The sequence below is a fragment of the Petaurus breviceps genome, unplaced genomic scaffold, assembly GCF_028583685.1.
Source record: "Petaurus breviceps papuanus isolate PSGF00001 unplaced genomic scaffold, PetGlider_PUasm1.0 90792, whole genome shotgun sequence".
Lineage (NCBI taxonomy): Eukaryota > Metazoa > Chordata > Mammalia > Diprotodontia > Petauridae > Petaurus > Petaurus breviceps.
In genome coordinates, this window is record NW_027187347.1 from 18,464,122 (window position 1) to 18,481,080 (window position 16,959).

Sequence of the window (16,959 nt, forward strand, 5' to 3'; positions counted from 1 at the left end):
GGTGAGAAAATGCCTTCACTGGGGTATGGTGGTTAATTCGAACCTCATAGCTGATCTATAGTGATAATATGATTACATAGTCAGCCACCACTGCTCATCTCTTCCTTCTTTGACTAATACTGGATGGTCTTGTAAGAATACTCATGAGTCTACATCATCATAACACCTTATGATGTTATATGATGATATAAGAATAAGGAGCTACTTTTTTTCCCCCCAGAGGGTTCATTTTCTATTGAAAAAGATTTGTACTTGTCAAAAAGCTCCCTCTTCCCTTCTCCCCATCACATCTGTCTACCCTCCAAACTCCTGATAGTATCCTCTTCTGCTCTATGAGATTCTTATTTTTCCCCTTTAAAACCACCCTTCCCCCATTCTTTCAAGGAGGACTTCATCTTCCCTGATCAACTGTGAGAAAGATCTTAGGGGTTTTAGGGGACTTCAAATTTACTGTGAGTCAACAGTGTGTCTTGGAAGTCAAAAGCAAACAAACCTATTGCTGTTCTAGGCTGCATTAGGAAAGGCATTGTATTCGCAATGAAAGAGTGAATAGTGCCACTCTACCCTGCCCTGGTCAGGACACATCTGGTATGCTCTGTTCAGTTCTGGGAACCACATTGTAGGAAAAATGTAGAAACATTGAAGCATGTGCAGAAGAGTGGGCTGGTGAAAGGACAGTAGAACATGCCATATGGGGATTTGTTGAAGGAAACGGGGATGATGGAAGAAGAGAAGATTCAGACAAGACATGATGGTTGTCTTTAAGTCTTTGAAAGGTTGTGATATGGAAGGGAGACTAGACTTACTCTGCTTGTTTCCCAAGGGCTAAACTGGAAGCAATAAGATGGAAGTTGAGGGGATTCAGGCTTTAATTAGGTAGAAAAGTCCGTGTTGCAGAACTGCCTGGTCTGTCTCCAGCCAACCAGGTATGTTAGCTCTGTGCTGGAGTGCTTTGGAAATGTTCCTGACTACTTTGGGCTAGCCATGCATGACTCAGTAATGAAGGACTCAAATATTCTGAAGATGACTAAGCAATCTCCTCATTGGGAACTGAGCAGGAAGAGCCACTGACTCAGAAGATACTTAAAAGAAAGTGACCTGCCGTTATGTCTCTCTTTTATTCCTCATTGTAGATGTCACGTCTAGTTGATCTATCCCTGGAAGGAGTAGGGGAGAGGGTGACTGCTCTTCCCTCCCACCCCAGCCCCCAGCCCCTACCATGGCAGAAGTAGTGACTGTTCTCACGTGACACTCAGGTGAGCTGAACTTGGGTCTTGGGGCCCCCGTTTTGTGTTTCCTTTCCTGAATATAGGTGACCAAACAATGATCCAGAGAGATGGTGTCAGAGGAAGCCCTGTGTATTTGGAGATCCTGGGTCCCTTCATCAGCAACCTGGTGTCAGAGTTGTTGCCTAGTTGGCCATCATATATGGATTTTGAGGGAGACAGTAGCGAGTCAAGGTAAAATGCCTATTCAGCAGTTCTACAAACTATTTAGAGTTCCAATGTTTAAGTCTCAACCTCCCAGCAGAGTGTAGCAGTAGTTATTACTGTCACTTGTTTAAGCTTTTATTAACATGCCCTCAGGAGAGCCTTTTGTCTCTTACCTTATTAATATTGGACATTGAGTAACTCCTTCCTTTGGGGAGAGTCTAGATGTGAGCCAAATCTAAGCTTTAAATGTATACACACACATATGTATGTATGTATGTATATATATGTATACACATTTATATATTCCCCACCCACCCACCCCAACACCAGAGTGGTGAGTGTAATGGGCTAAAGAATGAGAGAAAAAGAGTCTACTATGCTTTTAGCTGGCAGGACTCTTCTAGGACAACCTGGTCTAGACCATGTGCTTGAGACCAGAGCAGATAAGATCCTTAGAGGAAAGGGACAGGGCCCAATCTATTGGACCCACCAGCAGTTGTAATTGGTAGATAAAGAAAACTTTTCTTATAATTCTGGCTACCCAAAAACTGAATGGTTTGACTTAGCAGGCAGTGGGTTTCCCCTCATGGGAAATCTTTGTGAAGAAGCTAGACAACTGCTTATTGGGGATATTGTATATCAGTCTGGTACATATTCGACAGCTAGGTGGCCAGCAGATAGAGCACCAGACCTGAAATCAGAAAGAACTGAGTTCAAATCTGGCCTCAGACACTTAGGTAGCTGTGTGACCCTGGGCAAGTCACTTAATCTTGTTTGCCTCAGTTTTATCAACTGTAAAATAAGTCAGAGAAGGAAATGGCAAACCAATAAATTTGCCAAGAAAACCTCAAATAGGGTCATGAAGAGTTGGACATGACTGAAAATGACTAAACAACAACAACAAAAGCCCTTTTGATTCATTAGATTCTGTGATAATATCTAACTCACATGATGAAATGGAAAGATAGTTAAACTATGAACAGGAGCCATGGATTTCTGTTTTTGTTTTTTTTTCTTTTACATTTGCTTTGGATTGTGACCTTCAGTAAGTAACAACGTCTTTGAATCCCAGTTTCCTTATTTATAAAATATGAGGGTTAAACTAGGGTCCCTCTAGCTCTCAAAGTCTTTGATTTTATAAATTTTTCTTGGAGTCTGATCTCTTCTGGGATGACTCTGACACTGGAGCCAAGTTTGGCATCAAAGACTCCAAGTCTGCTTTCTCCAGCTGTTACAGCTTCCACTTACCCTAATTAAAGAGATGGCCTTGCCAGTCCCTTTGGCTAATCTCAGCAAATGCCTTCTGCCGCCTTCCCTGTATCCCTAGTCACCTCACTGAACGTTTATGATTCTCATATCTTCTTTCCATGAGAAAAACTGAAAGAGAATGCTTATAGCCACATGTACTCTGATTTCCCTGTGATTGCCTTTCCCCATTCATAGGTTTTCCTCTACTTGACTGCTTTTTCCTTAACACATCACCTTTTAAATCTGTCACTTGTGTTATTCCTGCTTGTATTGTGTTGAATTTCTTTAATGAAACACTATAACAAGAACTAGTATAATATATATAAAAATATATGTATGTGTGTGTATATATAGAGAGAGAGTGAGAGAGTGAGAGAAAGAGAGAGAGAGAGAGAGAGAGAGAGAGAGAGAGAGAGAGAGAGAGAGAGAGAGAGAGAGAGAGAGAGAGAGAGAAACTCCTTTAAGGTTTGCAAAGAACTTTACAAATGTTATCTCAGCAACCGTGGAATGTAGGTGCCATTATTATCTTTATTTCAATGATGAGGAAAGTGAGGCAAATTGAAAGCAAATTGTTCAGGGTCACACACAGACAGCAAGTGTCTAAAGCCAGATTTTTTTCACTACAAATATTCTTATACATATACAAATTTTCCTTTTCCTTTTTCTTTGATCTCTTTGAGATATAGCCCCAGTAGTGGTATTGCAAGTAGTATGCAGTTTTACAGCCCTTTGGGCATAGTTCTAAATTGTTTGAAGCCAGATTGGAACTCATGTCTCCTGATGAACTCTGGTGCTCTATCTACTGCACCACCTAGATACTACTAGAATCTGCCACTACAGTTCAGCAAAAGTCAGACACACACTGCAAGCACACACACACACACACACACACACTCACTCACTCACTTACTGGGATATAGTGCCAGCATTTAGTTGGTTAAGATGGCACTTATTTTATAATACCAGGCCTTTAAAATTTTTTTTTGGCATGAGAGGAATCATATCCTTTCCTTACAAGTTTCTTTTTTACACATGAAAAGATAGATAGTAACAATAACAATAGCTACCATTTATATAGCATCTTAAGGTTTGCAAAGCACTTTACAAATATCACTTCATTTGATCCTTACAATAACCCTGGGAAGTAGGTGCTATAATTATTCCCATTTTTACAAATGAGAAAACTAAGGCAAACAGGCTAAGTGATTTCTCAGTCACATAGCTAGTAAATGTCTAAGGACAGATTTGAATTCAGGTCTTCCTGATTCCAGGTCCAGTGTTCTGTCTACTGAGATACCTAGCTATCTCATAAAAAGTATTTCAGGTGTAACCCAAACTTGTTAGGGCATGCCTAATTTTCCAAGCATGTAGGAAACCTGAAGATCCTTTGTTTTGGGTTTTTTTTTTGTGGAGGGGGGCAAAGCAAGGCAATTGGGGTTAAGTGACTTGCCCAAGGACACACAGCTAGGAAGTGTGTCAAATATCTGAGGTAGAATTTGAACTCAGGTCCTCCTGACTCCAGGGCCAGTGCTCTGTTCACTGTGCCACTTAGCTGTCCCATGAAGGTCCTTTAGAACATGTACACATTGCCTAACATGGAGGCCTCTGCATCCCTTACCATGTAAGTAGGTTGAGCTTCTTTTGATTGGATGCTAGCATCTTTAAAATTGTTGAAAGTGAGCCAGCCTCTCCTATTTTTAGACTCTCCTTCCTGCTGCATCCAGAGGGTAAAGCTCACACTTCAACCACAGTGTAGGAGCCATTAACTGAACCCATGAGAAGGGGAGGACTTCCTCCCTTTGGCACAAGAAATGGGCCTTGGCATATTTGTTTCTGCTCTGTATTGTTTGTCTTTCAGTGGGCCTGGGGGTGTTTGTTTCTGTCCTGTGTTCTTTGTCCTTCTTCGCTTCTAGGCGCCCTGGTGATCCCATGGACCTCAGAGTTCCAGCATGAGAATCTCGGAGCCAAGATTACAGGCAAGTTGGTACCGCCAGCCCAGCATGGAAGCCTTGAGAAGCCAGGAATGCCTGGGACTTAGGCCCGAGGGGATTTTGGATTTGGAACTGGGACTGTGCTTTAGAGGAAATGAGCTAAACTATAAACTTAATTTCCTTCTACTCCCTAGAGACTGAAGTGGTGTAAGGACGAAAGGGAGGGTTATGCCTCCCATGGGCTGAGAGAATAAGTTTGTCTATTTATGATTATCTTTTAAAGTAAATATTTCTGTGTGAAAGCATATTTGACTATTCATGGCTAATGGAACCACCTCCCACAATTGAGAGAACAATATTCTGTGGAGCTAGAGTCATTTGCTGAGGGCCTAGACACCCATAATTCACTTTAAGGGTACTGGAGAACTAAGGGAGAGTGGCAGAATGTAACCTACCAGGCCTTTAGGCAATAGGAGCCACAGCAGTCAGTGTTATAATAGCCTCTTTTTATAGATAAGGAAACTGAGGCTAGGGAGTTAAGTGACTTCTCTAGAGTCATACAACTAGTTAGTGTCTGAGGACAAATTTGAACTCAGGTCTTTCTGACTTAGGATCCAGGCTTCTATCCACTGAGCCACCTAGCCATCTCATAAAAATTGGTCAATGAGGGCCCAGTCCTTAGAACGTACCCCAATTTGCCTTTCCTGGTGGGTTATCCAAAGCTTTTGCAGATATTCCCCACCAGGCTCCAATGAAGCATATGGAACTTTGGAAGCCTATTTTGAGTTGTGTGTGACTGAGGGACTGGTGCTGGTGTGATGACAAAAAATCTTTTCATTTGCTATGGAGCCAAAAAAACCAATGACTCAGGAAGTACTGAGCCAGAACTGAGTTCTCATACAAAAGGGACAGCCTCATAATTTCTCAGTCTTTCCTTTTTTGTGGCAAGTTAGACAAGAACTGAGACATCTGAGTGAAGCAAGCTGAATTCTCCCACCTGGCTTCCATGTGTCCGAGAGCACATGACACTTCTATTGTGTGTTTTGTTTGCATATATGTGTTTTCTTCTTTGATCTTAGGTGAATGAGTATCTAAAGATGGAATTGTCTGAGGGGCAACCTTATGAGTTTGGGATACCCACCATGGCAATCAGAAATCCTATCAATGTTGCCCTAGTTCTCAGGTCCTCCTTACTGTTATTTTTTGAGCTCTACTTGAGGGCTCAAACTCAGGGGCTCTTTTCTTCCTCTAAGCCACAGTTGGACCTCCAGCCACACTGTTCAGAAAATGTTCTTGCTCCCTGTAAGTACCACACTCACCAGGTGTGGGGTCATTCTTTCTGGACCACAGACACAGTCTGGGATCACTTCTGGTTGGGACTAAGGCAGTTTGAAAGAAAGGTTGAGGCTGAGTTGTGTTTGATGAGGTGATTAAAAAAAAACTTGAGTAGGAAAAAGTAAAAGGGAGCAACTGTATTATAAAAATGGGGCACGAAAGGAAAAACTAATACAAAGGAAGCGGGTGGGAGTGCAGGGCTGGTTGGGACCTTACTCTCATCTGGGTTGAAGGAGAAACAATGTGTGCATCTGGAAGGGTGTAGAAGTCTTCTGAACATGTAGAGGTGTGAGAAAACTGGTGGATAGAGTGGGAGAGGGATTTTTGGAGGAGTGTGTGGATTGGGTTCGGGATGGTAGGTGGAGAGGGTGAAGGGGACTCTTGGAGAGGTGGGTGATGTGGGGAGTGGGAGGGTGGGGGGAGAAGATAAGGTAACAGGATAGGATAAAAAGAGAGGCTGAGAAAGAAAATAGTGAGTAAAAATAAGATGGAGGGAAATTCACAAATAGTATTTACAGCTTTGAATGTGAATGTAATGTTTATAGCAGCTCTTTTAGTGGTGGCAAAGCACTGGAAAAATGAAGGGATGCCCATCAACTGGGCAAATGGCTGAACAGGTTGTGGTGTGTGGTTGTGATGGAATACTAACTACTGTGCTAGAAGAAATGATGACCTCAGTGATCTTAGAAAGGCATGTAAGAGATGGTCAAGAGTGAAATGAGCAGAACCAAGAGTACATTGTATATAGTAATAGCAATATTGTTTTAAGAATGACTTTGAATGACCAAGTCTTTTTGACTATTATAAATAAAGAACATATGAAGAAAGAGCTGTCTACAGCCAGAAAAGTAAGTGATAAATAGAAGCATGTATAGAATAATTTTCCACATATATACTTATTTGTGTCTAATGGTAACCATCTCTAGAATGGGGCAAGAGGAGGGAAGAAGGAAAAAAAGCAATTTACATGATAACTTCATTATATCTTTAAAAAGAATAGCAAGTTATAGATAATAGATTTGAAGTTTCATGTGCATTCATCTTTTTTTATTATACTACGTTTTGGAAATGTTTGTTTTACTCCATAAATTTAAAAATAAAAAGAAATACTATCAAAACCTGGAGTCAGTAGCAGGGTCCATCTCAAATAACAGTGGCTGCAAAGGATGCAGTGACTGATGAAAGTGGAAGCTTTTGTGGGTGGGTGGAAAGACAGTCAGATATTATGACCCCTTGTGATAGAGAGAAACACTGGCCATGGTGTATAGGCAGGCACTGATCCTCAGAGCCTAGCAGAAAACACCACCTAAGGAGAGTTCCATGAGGACTCAACAAAGTAAGAAAAGGACTTTCTGTGCCAGAAGTCGGCAGTTACCCCTCTGTCACATGTGTTCTTTACATGTGCATCTCATTACCATTGTAATTTGGCCGAATTCTCCCTAAGGGACTTTGTATATGCAAAAGGAGAATGTGTACCCAGTTTATAAGGGGGTTAGGGGAGGTGAGGGTTTTTCTTCTTTTTTTCTGCTTAATAGTATTTTATTTTTTCCAGTTACATGTAAAGATAGTTTTCAACATCCCTTTTTTTTTTTATAAGATTTTGAGCTCCAAATTTTTCTCCCTCCCTCCTCTCCCACATCCCCAAGATGGCACACAATCTGATATAGGTTATACATGTATAATCATGTTAAACATATTTCCGTATTAGCCAGGTTGTAAGAGAAGAATCAGAACAGAAAAGGAAAAACCATAAGTAATAAAAAAAAACAACAACAAAAAAGAGAAAATAGTATGTTTCAATCTGTATTCAGACACCATAGTTCTTTCTCTGGACATAGATAGCATTTTCTATCACAAAACTTTTGGAATAGTCTTGGATCATTGTATTACTGAGAGGAGCAAAGTCTATCATTACACAACGTTGCTGTTTCTGTGTACAATGTTCTCCTGGTTCTGCTCACTTCACTCAGCATCAGTTCACATAAGTCTTTCTAGGTTTTTCTGAAATACTTGTCACTTTTCATAGTACAATAATATTCCATTGCATTCATATACCACAACTTGTTCAGCCATTCGCCAAATGATGGGCATCCCCCCAATTTCCAATTCTTTGGCACCACAAAAAGAGCTGCTATAAATATCTTTATATATGTGGGTCCTTTTCTGGGGGGAATATTTTAAGACTTTTTTAGCAGCAAATCCTACCCCCCCCAAAAGTTAATGGAGGTCAACTGATTCTGATTGATAATGGGAAAGTGTAATAGTGAGGGCACAGGAACTAGTATTTATAACTGTGACTACCCTGGGCCTATTATCTAAAGGCAAAGTGTATTACATTTAACCCCATCTCCCAAGGTTCTCTAGTACCTTTAAGGGGATTTGGGGATGCCTACACTCTCCACCATTGACTCTAGACCCAACAAATGGTGTTGCTTCAGTAGTAGAGGTCTCCTGTACCCCAAGTCAATATAATTACTGAACAGTTGGGTTAGCTTTTGCAAAGAAATATTTTTACTTCAGGAGATTACGTTCACAGCTCAGCTCTATTCCTATATAGCACAGCCCCAACTTCCAAGTCAAAAACCCCCACTTGGGCTTCAGTGTCAAGCCTCCTGGTTTCTCTGGGTTCCCTTGCTGTGGCTGTGTAACATCTGGCCTAGAATCCTGGCTCAAAAGTGCCATGATTTGGTTTTGGGTCCAGTGGGGGTTCTACCTCCTGTTCCTGGAAGTGACAAGGACATATCCAACAAAATAAACAGAAACCTCAGTTGTTTCTTGGGATCACTAGACCTAAAAAGGGAGAAGAAAAGAAGGGAGCCCTCTCCCACAATTGGTTCACTTCATTGGTGCCCTCACTGTGGGTGAACCTTCACCCTCACTGAACGTGTTCCAGTCTCACAGGTTTTAAAGGCATAGTGTCTTTCAGATACTCAGCCAATCAAAAGAAGTTACTCCCATCTATATCATAAAGCAATGCAAGATATTCTCTCAGAAGCAGGGAACCTCCATGTTAGGTGATCTGGGCATGTTCTAAAGCCACCATCACAGTTTGAAATCACAATCCCTCATAATTATCTATACCTAGAGCCCTGAGAGGAACAGCTGCCCTCTGGGGCCCCACCCTCCCAAAGGGAGTGTGAGCTCACAGAGTTGCTCATTCTCAAATGAGAGAATGTACTCAAAGTGGTATGTAAATGTCCATTTTCATTATAAGTTATGATGTAGTAACCTTACTTTTACAGATGAGAAAAGCTGTCAAAGAATTAGTGGAAGAGCCAGGAATGTGACACAGATTCTCTTAGCTATTTGTTTGCTGCTCAGATCACTACATTGAAAAAGGTGAATTGTTTAGACTATGTTTATATGCTAGATTCTTTCTTTTTGGCTGCACAATAACAGGCCACTGTTTTCTATTAACAGAAGTCCTTCACTGTCAGGTCCCCTGTCATACAATGCAAGCAATTTGTACCTTTCTGTGTAAAATTGAAAGTAGGCATATCAAAGTAGTGAAGTTCTATGTGCTACCACACAATTCTCTATGATGTTTCAACCAACTTATTCTGCATGGAACAACGAAGATGATAATGGAATGCCATCTTTAATGAATCATGTAAAGTTTGGATTCAGTCAAAGAAACACACTTGAGGACCTAAAGGGCCACATGTGACCTTGAGGCTGCTGTTCCCCAATCTTGGACAAAGGGCACTGTTCTGCTGAGACCATTTCTGAGTAAGATTAAGGACTGGCTAGGTTAGCTCTATTGTGTTGATTGAATCTCTCAAATTTGAAGAGAGACATAAGGTAAAGAAAGGCACATAAGGGAGAATTAGAAGTATTAAGTTCTCTGGTGCAGGTGGATAGAAGTCAGAACTGAGATGTGAACAGAGACTAAGATTTTGAGCAAATGGGGGGTGGGTAGGTGGCACAGTGAATAAAGCACCATCCCTGGAGTCAGGAGGACCTGAGTTCAAATGCAGACTCAGACACTTAACACAAAACTAGCCATATAACCTGGGGCAAGTCACTTAAACCCAATTACCCTACCTTTTCCCCTCCAAAAAAAAGCAAAAAAAAATTAAAAAGAAAGATTTTGAGCAAATGATTCATAGAGCTGGAAAAAAAAACAGAGGAAGTGTCTGAAGTGGAAGCAGTGTCAAAACCAGGAACACCAAGAGATGGTCTGTGAAGAGGGAGGTTCAGGGTTCATCGCAATCGATACAGTACTGGGCAAGTAACAGGGTGTCTGAGGTGGAGTTATTTCAGTTTACCACACTTAGCTAGCTTGTAGGTGACTTTTTGTTTTTATGCCCAAATGGAGCTAACTTTGCCCTCAGTCTTTTCTGAAGTTGCTTTTCTGAAGTTGGCAGGGTCCTTCAAGTGTAATTCTCTAAGAAGAAGCAGAACAATTGCCTTTTTGCTCGGGTGGAGGACATTTTCTTGCTAGAAGTTCTCTTTCCCAATGAAATCACAGATCTCAAGACCAAAAAACACAACAATTTTAACCATATCCAACCATCTGGATACAATTAAATGAGGAAGGAAATCTAGAAAACAATAACAGACCATTTTAAAAGACGATGAAAATATAAACACCACCTATTTGAATTGATGGGATGGAGTTAAATTTATTTTTAGAAGAAAATTCACAGCAAATAATGCCTATAGATATAGGCATTATACCGGAAATATGTATGTGTATATATATATATATATATATATATATATATATATATATATATATATACTTGAAATAAAAAGGGAAAAATGATGAACCTCTAAGTCAAGACTACATCTAAACACTGCAGAAAAGAACCAAAATTTATAAAGAAAATAATGAAAGAAATACCATAATGAAAAGAAATGGAAAATGAAAAGGCAACTACACTAATCAATCAAAGCAAGGGTTTGTCTTTTTTTCAGATTAACAAAGACAAACCCCTGACTTAGATATTTAATTGTAAAAACAGAAAGAGAAAACTCATATTTATGAAAAAAAAAACAGGAAAAACAACTAACAAGGAAGAATTTTTAAACTATCAGGACATGTTAAGCCAATTATAAGTAATGTAATTATAACATAATTATAATGAACATAATTAACAAACCTAAGTGAAATGGATAGCTTTTTACAAAAATACCAAAAAAGCTAATGCTACCATGACAAGAAAACAGACAAAAAGACCAGTAATGGGAAAATAAGGAACCTTATCAAAATCTGAGGGAGAATAAGAGAAGGGAGAAGGAGTGGAAAATGGGTACAGGAAGGAAGAAGCAGATTTGAGGGAGAAAGAGAAGTAGTATGGGGACATAATTGGTCACTAAAAAACAGTGTGATGTGGCAACCAAAGAAGCTAGCCAGTCTTTTTCTGCATTCTTTTGCACAGAATGAGACAAATAGGAAGTAGCAGAAAGAACACTGGATTCTTGCTCAGAGGCTATAGTTCAAATCATTGATTAGCTACCAATTAGCTGTATGACTGACAGTAGGCTGCTGTCCAACTTAGAGCCTATTTCCTCATTCACAATCAGGAGGTTGAACTAGATAGCTCAAAAATCAGCAGGTCAACAAATATTACTAAGTATCTATAATGTGAAAAATACTCTGCCAGATACTGGAGAGACAAAAGAAAAAAAGGAAAAAAAATGAAATGGCCACTACCCTCAAGAAGCTTACATTCTACTGGAGAGATGGAATGTGTACAGAGTTGTCCTGGTTGGTTAACTTTGATATAATTTCCAATATGAAAGTAACCAACACAATATATGTATAAGTATAAGACATAATGATATAAAACCTGCATTTATAGATAATGTATGAGTGTACATATATACATGCATATGTGTGTATGTGTATATGTATATATACACATATGGTCAGAAACCCTGAGGGTCTTCCCCTCCCAGATATATTTTTTTTTTGCCTTTTGGAGGGCAATTGGGGTTAAGTAATTTAGTTCTTTTGTGTGGGTGTTAAGTGTCTGAGGCCAGAACTGAACTCGGGTCCTCCTGACTGTAGGGCCTGTGCTTTACTCACTGCACCACCGCCCTCTTTTATTTTTATTTTTTTTTGCCCAGATCTATTTTTTAAGAGGTTATTCTTTGTTTCATTTCTTATTAGACCTAGTCAGTGAATAGGCATTGTCTCAGTCAAATTGAGACCTGTTAAAGACCTTAGCTTGAAAAGGCTAAGGTCCCCCACTGCATCCTGGACCATCTCCAGTTGTCCTGATCTATATCTAGCCACTGGACTCAGATGACTCAGGAGGTGAAAGTGAGGCTGGTGACTTTGTATAGCCCTTGCTCACTCAAATCCAATTCATGTTCATGTCATGGCATCACCTCCTTGATGTTGTGGTTCTCCTTGAGAATGAAGGATAAACAGCATAATACATTGTGTTTGTGTTTGAGTGTGTGGGTAAAGGTGTGCCTCAAGGCACCTCTGAGGTTTTGGGCTGACTGAATCTATAAATGAAACTGTCAGAACATGGGGGTTGCAGAGGCTGGAGGTCATAGTGAGAATGAGGACTAGGTATCAGAAGAGCGAAGTAAAGGGAGAGAAGGAAGGGCAGGAGATTATGATCAGAGAGGGGAATTTTAGAATTTGTGTTGTGGAAGCAGTGCTATTATGAATGATTGTGAGATCTTCTTACCATTCTTATCGGGTGGCTGAGGTGAAGTGAAAATATGGGTGTTGAAAAGGTTATCAAATTAGCAGACAGGACTTTTCCAGGGACTTCAATATATATGAGCAGAAGGGTTGGGGTAAAGAAGAAGATTGTTATCCAAATACTGAACACTTCAACAAAGGATGGAGAGTGACCTCTAAGTCAGTAGATTATAGCAACAAAAATCCTGACTGGGTGATACAGGCAGATGAACTTCAAAGGAGGAGAGGTTGCTGAGTGATTGTGGGAGAGGGACAATTTAGAAATGTCAGCAAGTTATTTGTAGAACCTATATCTGATTGCATGCCATTATGAGGGGAAGGGGGAAAGGAGGGAGGGGGAGAAAATTTGGAACTGAAGGGATTGTGGAACTGAATGTTGTAAACTAAAAGTAAATAAATAAATAAAAAATTAAAAAAAAAAAGAAATGGCACCAAGGAACAATGAATAGGCCTATTTCAATTCCTGGTCCAATGTGATGGGAAATGTGAAAGAAGGAGCACTTAGTTCTGGAAATCATGACCAAAGATGTAGCATCTTCTTCAGGAAGCCAGGTTCACATGAATGCAAGAAGATGGAATGAGTATGAGAGGAAGATATTTAGTATGAAGGGGAATTTGTTAATGATAGAATGTGCAGAGGGTAAAATGGAGAGGGAGGATAGAGGAGGATAAGAACTAGGGACAGATGGGACTGGTCTGGATAGTAGTAAGAGGATAGGAATAGTCTGAATCACAAGAATGAGGAGAAGGATGTTGTTAGCCAAAGGTTGGGGAAAGATCAATTGCTTGGGGCTTCTACCCCCCACACAAAGTCTTATAGTGATTTGAAGAGGCACCAGCCTATTCTTTCTCTAAACATCAGGGAGCAGGTGGTGGAGGCAGCAGAGAGGCTGGGTCAGGTGTCTGGGTCAGTAAATATCTCATGCTCACATCCCCAGGGATGAACTGAACTTACAATGAGAACCAGTTTGCTCACTTCATCTCAAGATGCTAAGAGGGTGAGACACACTTTTTGCATCTTCAATTCCAGATCCTTGACTGGATGGTGAGAAGACTAGAGTTTACATTCACATTGGTTATGGCAGGTTGAAATGCAATTATTTTACTTAGGAACTTTGGTGAGAAGCAGGGTAGAGCAAATATTGACTCCACATTTTACAATTATCCACAATTTTGCACTTATCTGGTATGGATATGACTATGGTCAAGATCATGAAAGAAAAACCAGTAAGTTGTTAGAATTGGTGGAAAACCCTATTAATTGGAGGTAGGTTCCAGGGCAAGGAAATATTCAAATGCAGTTCCTGACAGAGGCCAGGACTGGAATCTGATCTGTCTGGGTCAAAGAGTTTCAAAGGAATAAATTAAAGTCCTAGGGGAAGGGTAGTCTTGGTGTCTTTGTTGGTCACTGTATATTTGGACATTTCCTCATCTATGCCTCTTGGAATCAGTCCCTGATTTCTTTCAAAGCTCAGCTCAAGTACAACACCCTACATGAAGCCCTTCCTGATTCACCTATCTGCTGGTGCCTCCCTACTCTTCTAAATTACCTTAGATTTCTTAGATCAACTTTAGGGCTACCTAGCAAATATTTATATTCATGCATGTATATGTGTTGTCTCTCTATAGTGTGAGTCTTTGAGGGACTGTTTCATTTTTGTCTGTGCATCCCTAGTGCCTAGTACAGTGTCTGGGACATAGGAAAAGGGGTTGGACTCAGGTGAGAAAACTCCCTCTCTCAAAGCAGGTTGGTACCTTGTCTGCAACTCACAGTGTTAGAGAACTGTCAGAGCAGTGAGGGGTTAAGTGACTTGATCTGGGACACACAGCCAATATGTATTAGAGTTTGGACTTGTACATATGTCTCACTGGCTTCAAGGTCATATCTCTATCTACCACACCACACTGTCTCTCATCAAACTTTATCATAGGTGTTTTATTAAATGCTTCTTAATTGATTGCTTGATCACCTAGTCCTCACCTAACTGGGACCTCATTATGATGAAAGGTTGATGTATTGCTTTCTCACATGGTTCAAGAACAGGGAATGATAGATACTCCTATGACAGTAAGTTTTAGGATAAAGAAGGCCCAGCCAGAGGAAACTCTAGTTCAAGAAAAGCTGGCTACTTAAATAGAAATGATGGGACCTTTATGATGAAGTACACATACCATATTAGAATTTGTGATAGAGAAGAAGAGAAAAGCTGGGCAGAGTCTGACATGCAGATCAGATGGAGGGGAGACTGATTTTGAAGGAATTAGAGGAGATAGCTGGAATGCCATGGACTGTTGGAACTTAGCCTAGGAGGGATGGAAAGCTCTGGAAAATTAAATTGTAAAGAACAAAGAGAAGTAATTGTAATAAGAAAGAAAGAGGGAGTTGTTTAAAGACACCAATGTGACTGCATAGGTAAGTCAGAAACCAATTTAGATTTTAAACAGTTATATCCAGAAGATGGAAGCAAGAACATGTAACACTGAGTCAATACAGAAATGTGGCATTGTTCTGTGAGAATCAGGTTCAGAGTGTTAATGTGCAGAATGAACTGAGGCTGATGGGTAAAGGGAAGGACAACAAGAAGGTTATTTGGGGAAGCAGAGAGGATCAAAGCCAGGAGAGCAGGACTGCTGCAGTGGATGAGATAATGATAGGTGAGGGAAGAAAGGCAGAATTACCCAACTCTTAGGTTGCTTCTGTTTTCTCTGTCAAGGAGAATGCTCTTCAGGCTGGAAAGGACAAAAGAAAAATGGCAGGTTGGAGCTCGATGTAAGTGTGGAATTAGCCCTTGACTAGTTGAAGGTGACCAGGTTCTGAGGGTTTTGGCAGGTGTGATTGATGAACCACTGCCAGAGGTCTTGAAAGACCATAGACTGTAGACTGTCAAAGATGAGAACCTGGGAATAGTCTTGTGAGAAGGAAAATTGGATGACAAGAACAGTGATGTATTGGTGGAACTATAATGTGGCCCAACCATTTTGGATTTCAATTTAGAATTAGGAAAGAAATTAATAATTCGATAGTAATTATTATATCTAACATTTATGTAGTGCTTTAGGGCTTACTAAACACTTTAGCTGCTATGTCATTTGATCCCCAGAACAAACCTATGAGATTGTTGTTGTTGCTTGGTCATTTCAGTCATGTCCATCTCTTTATGACTTGCCCAGGGTCACACAGTTAGTAAGTGTCTGAGGCTGGATTTGAGCTCAGGTCTTCCTGACTTCTGGTGTAGCACTCTTTCCATTCAGCAACTTAGCTGTCCCCAGCTGGTAGCTACATATCCTTTCTGAACTGCTCTCCCAAGTTGAATGCTGTGGGAGAGCTGCATTCCCCAGTTTCTCTGGTCTTTCTCTAAACTAAAAAATCAAAACCAAAAATGCTAATATAGCTCCCAGGTGAACAAAGTATGGGGTCTCTATAGTCTGTTAGCTTTGTTTTGTCCAGTCGGTGTGAGCTGGACATGCAACAAAAGTATGTGGTGTCTAATGTCCCCTTAGAGATTTTGCTTCCATCTTTTTTGCTTTTTCTTCCTTTGTTCCTTCCTTCATTCCTTCCTTTTTTTCTCTTTCTTTTAGTTCAAAGACAGAGTTTCAAGTAGAGACTGGGTTCCTCTACATTTTGACAAATCTGGACTCATTTCCATAGGTTCATAAGATTGTGAATTTAGAGTTGTCAGGAAAAATTTTATTTATTATTTCCTTAATAAATTCCTTTATTAAGGAAACTAAAAGAACTTAAGAGACTTCCCCACGGTTACACAGTTCAGTGTAAGTAGCAGATTCAGAATTAGAACCTAGGTCTTCTGACTCCAAATTCAGCATTCCCCTTTGCCCCTGCAATATACTATCTTAAACTGGCCATAAACTGGTTTTTTCTTACTCCTCTTTCAACTATTTGCACAGGATTCAAAGCGTAATCAGCAACCCTAGCCCTTGAAACTAGATAAGTCACTGAGGCAAGGTAGGATAACTTCTTATATAGGGAAAATATTAAAAATTAAATAATAATATTTTATAATTTAATAATGATGATAAATAATAATTAAAAATATAACACTTTGCAGGTCTGTTGCACTATAACTATAGCTACCCCTTATAGAACCCTTTAAGTGTTTTGAAGCTTTTTACATGTTGTCTTATTTGATTTTCAAAGCAACTCTGTGAGGTAAGTTCCATTTTACAAAAGAGGAAACAGGGTCAGAGGAGTGACTTGCCCAGGATCACACAACCAGTAAGTATCAAAGGTGAGATTTGAACTCAAGTCTTCCCAAGCTGGGACTAGCACTCTATCCACTATGACATCTAGAGACACTTAGATGTTTTTCAAAGTACTCTCCTTAAA

The 16,959-nt window shown here is 40.1% G+C and overlaps 1 long non-coding RNA gene across 1 annotated transcript in view; it reads left to right on the forward strand.

Annotated features, from left to right (window-relative positions):
* LOC138147463 (uncharacterized) overlaps nucleotides 1-5,291 on the forward strand; it is a 28,246-nt gene extending 22,955 nt beyond the window's left edge. Inside the window, exons 3-4 of the long non-coding RNA XR_011164813.1 lie at nucleotides 1,134-1,256; nucleotides 4,595-5,291. This is a non-coding gene — a long non-coding RNA (uncharacterized lncRNA). The remainder of the gene's footprint in view (nucleotides 1-1,133; nucleotides 1,257-4,594) is intronic.
* Nucleotides 5,292-16,959: the final 11,668 nt, after the last annotated feature.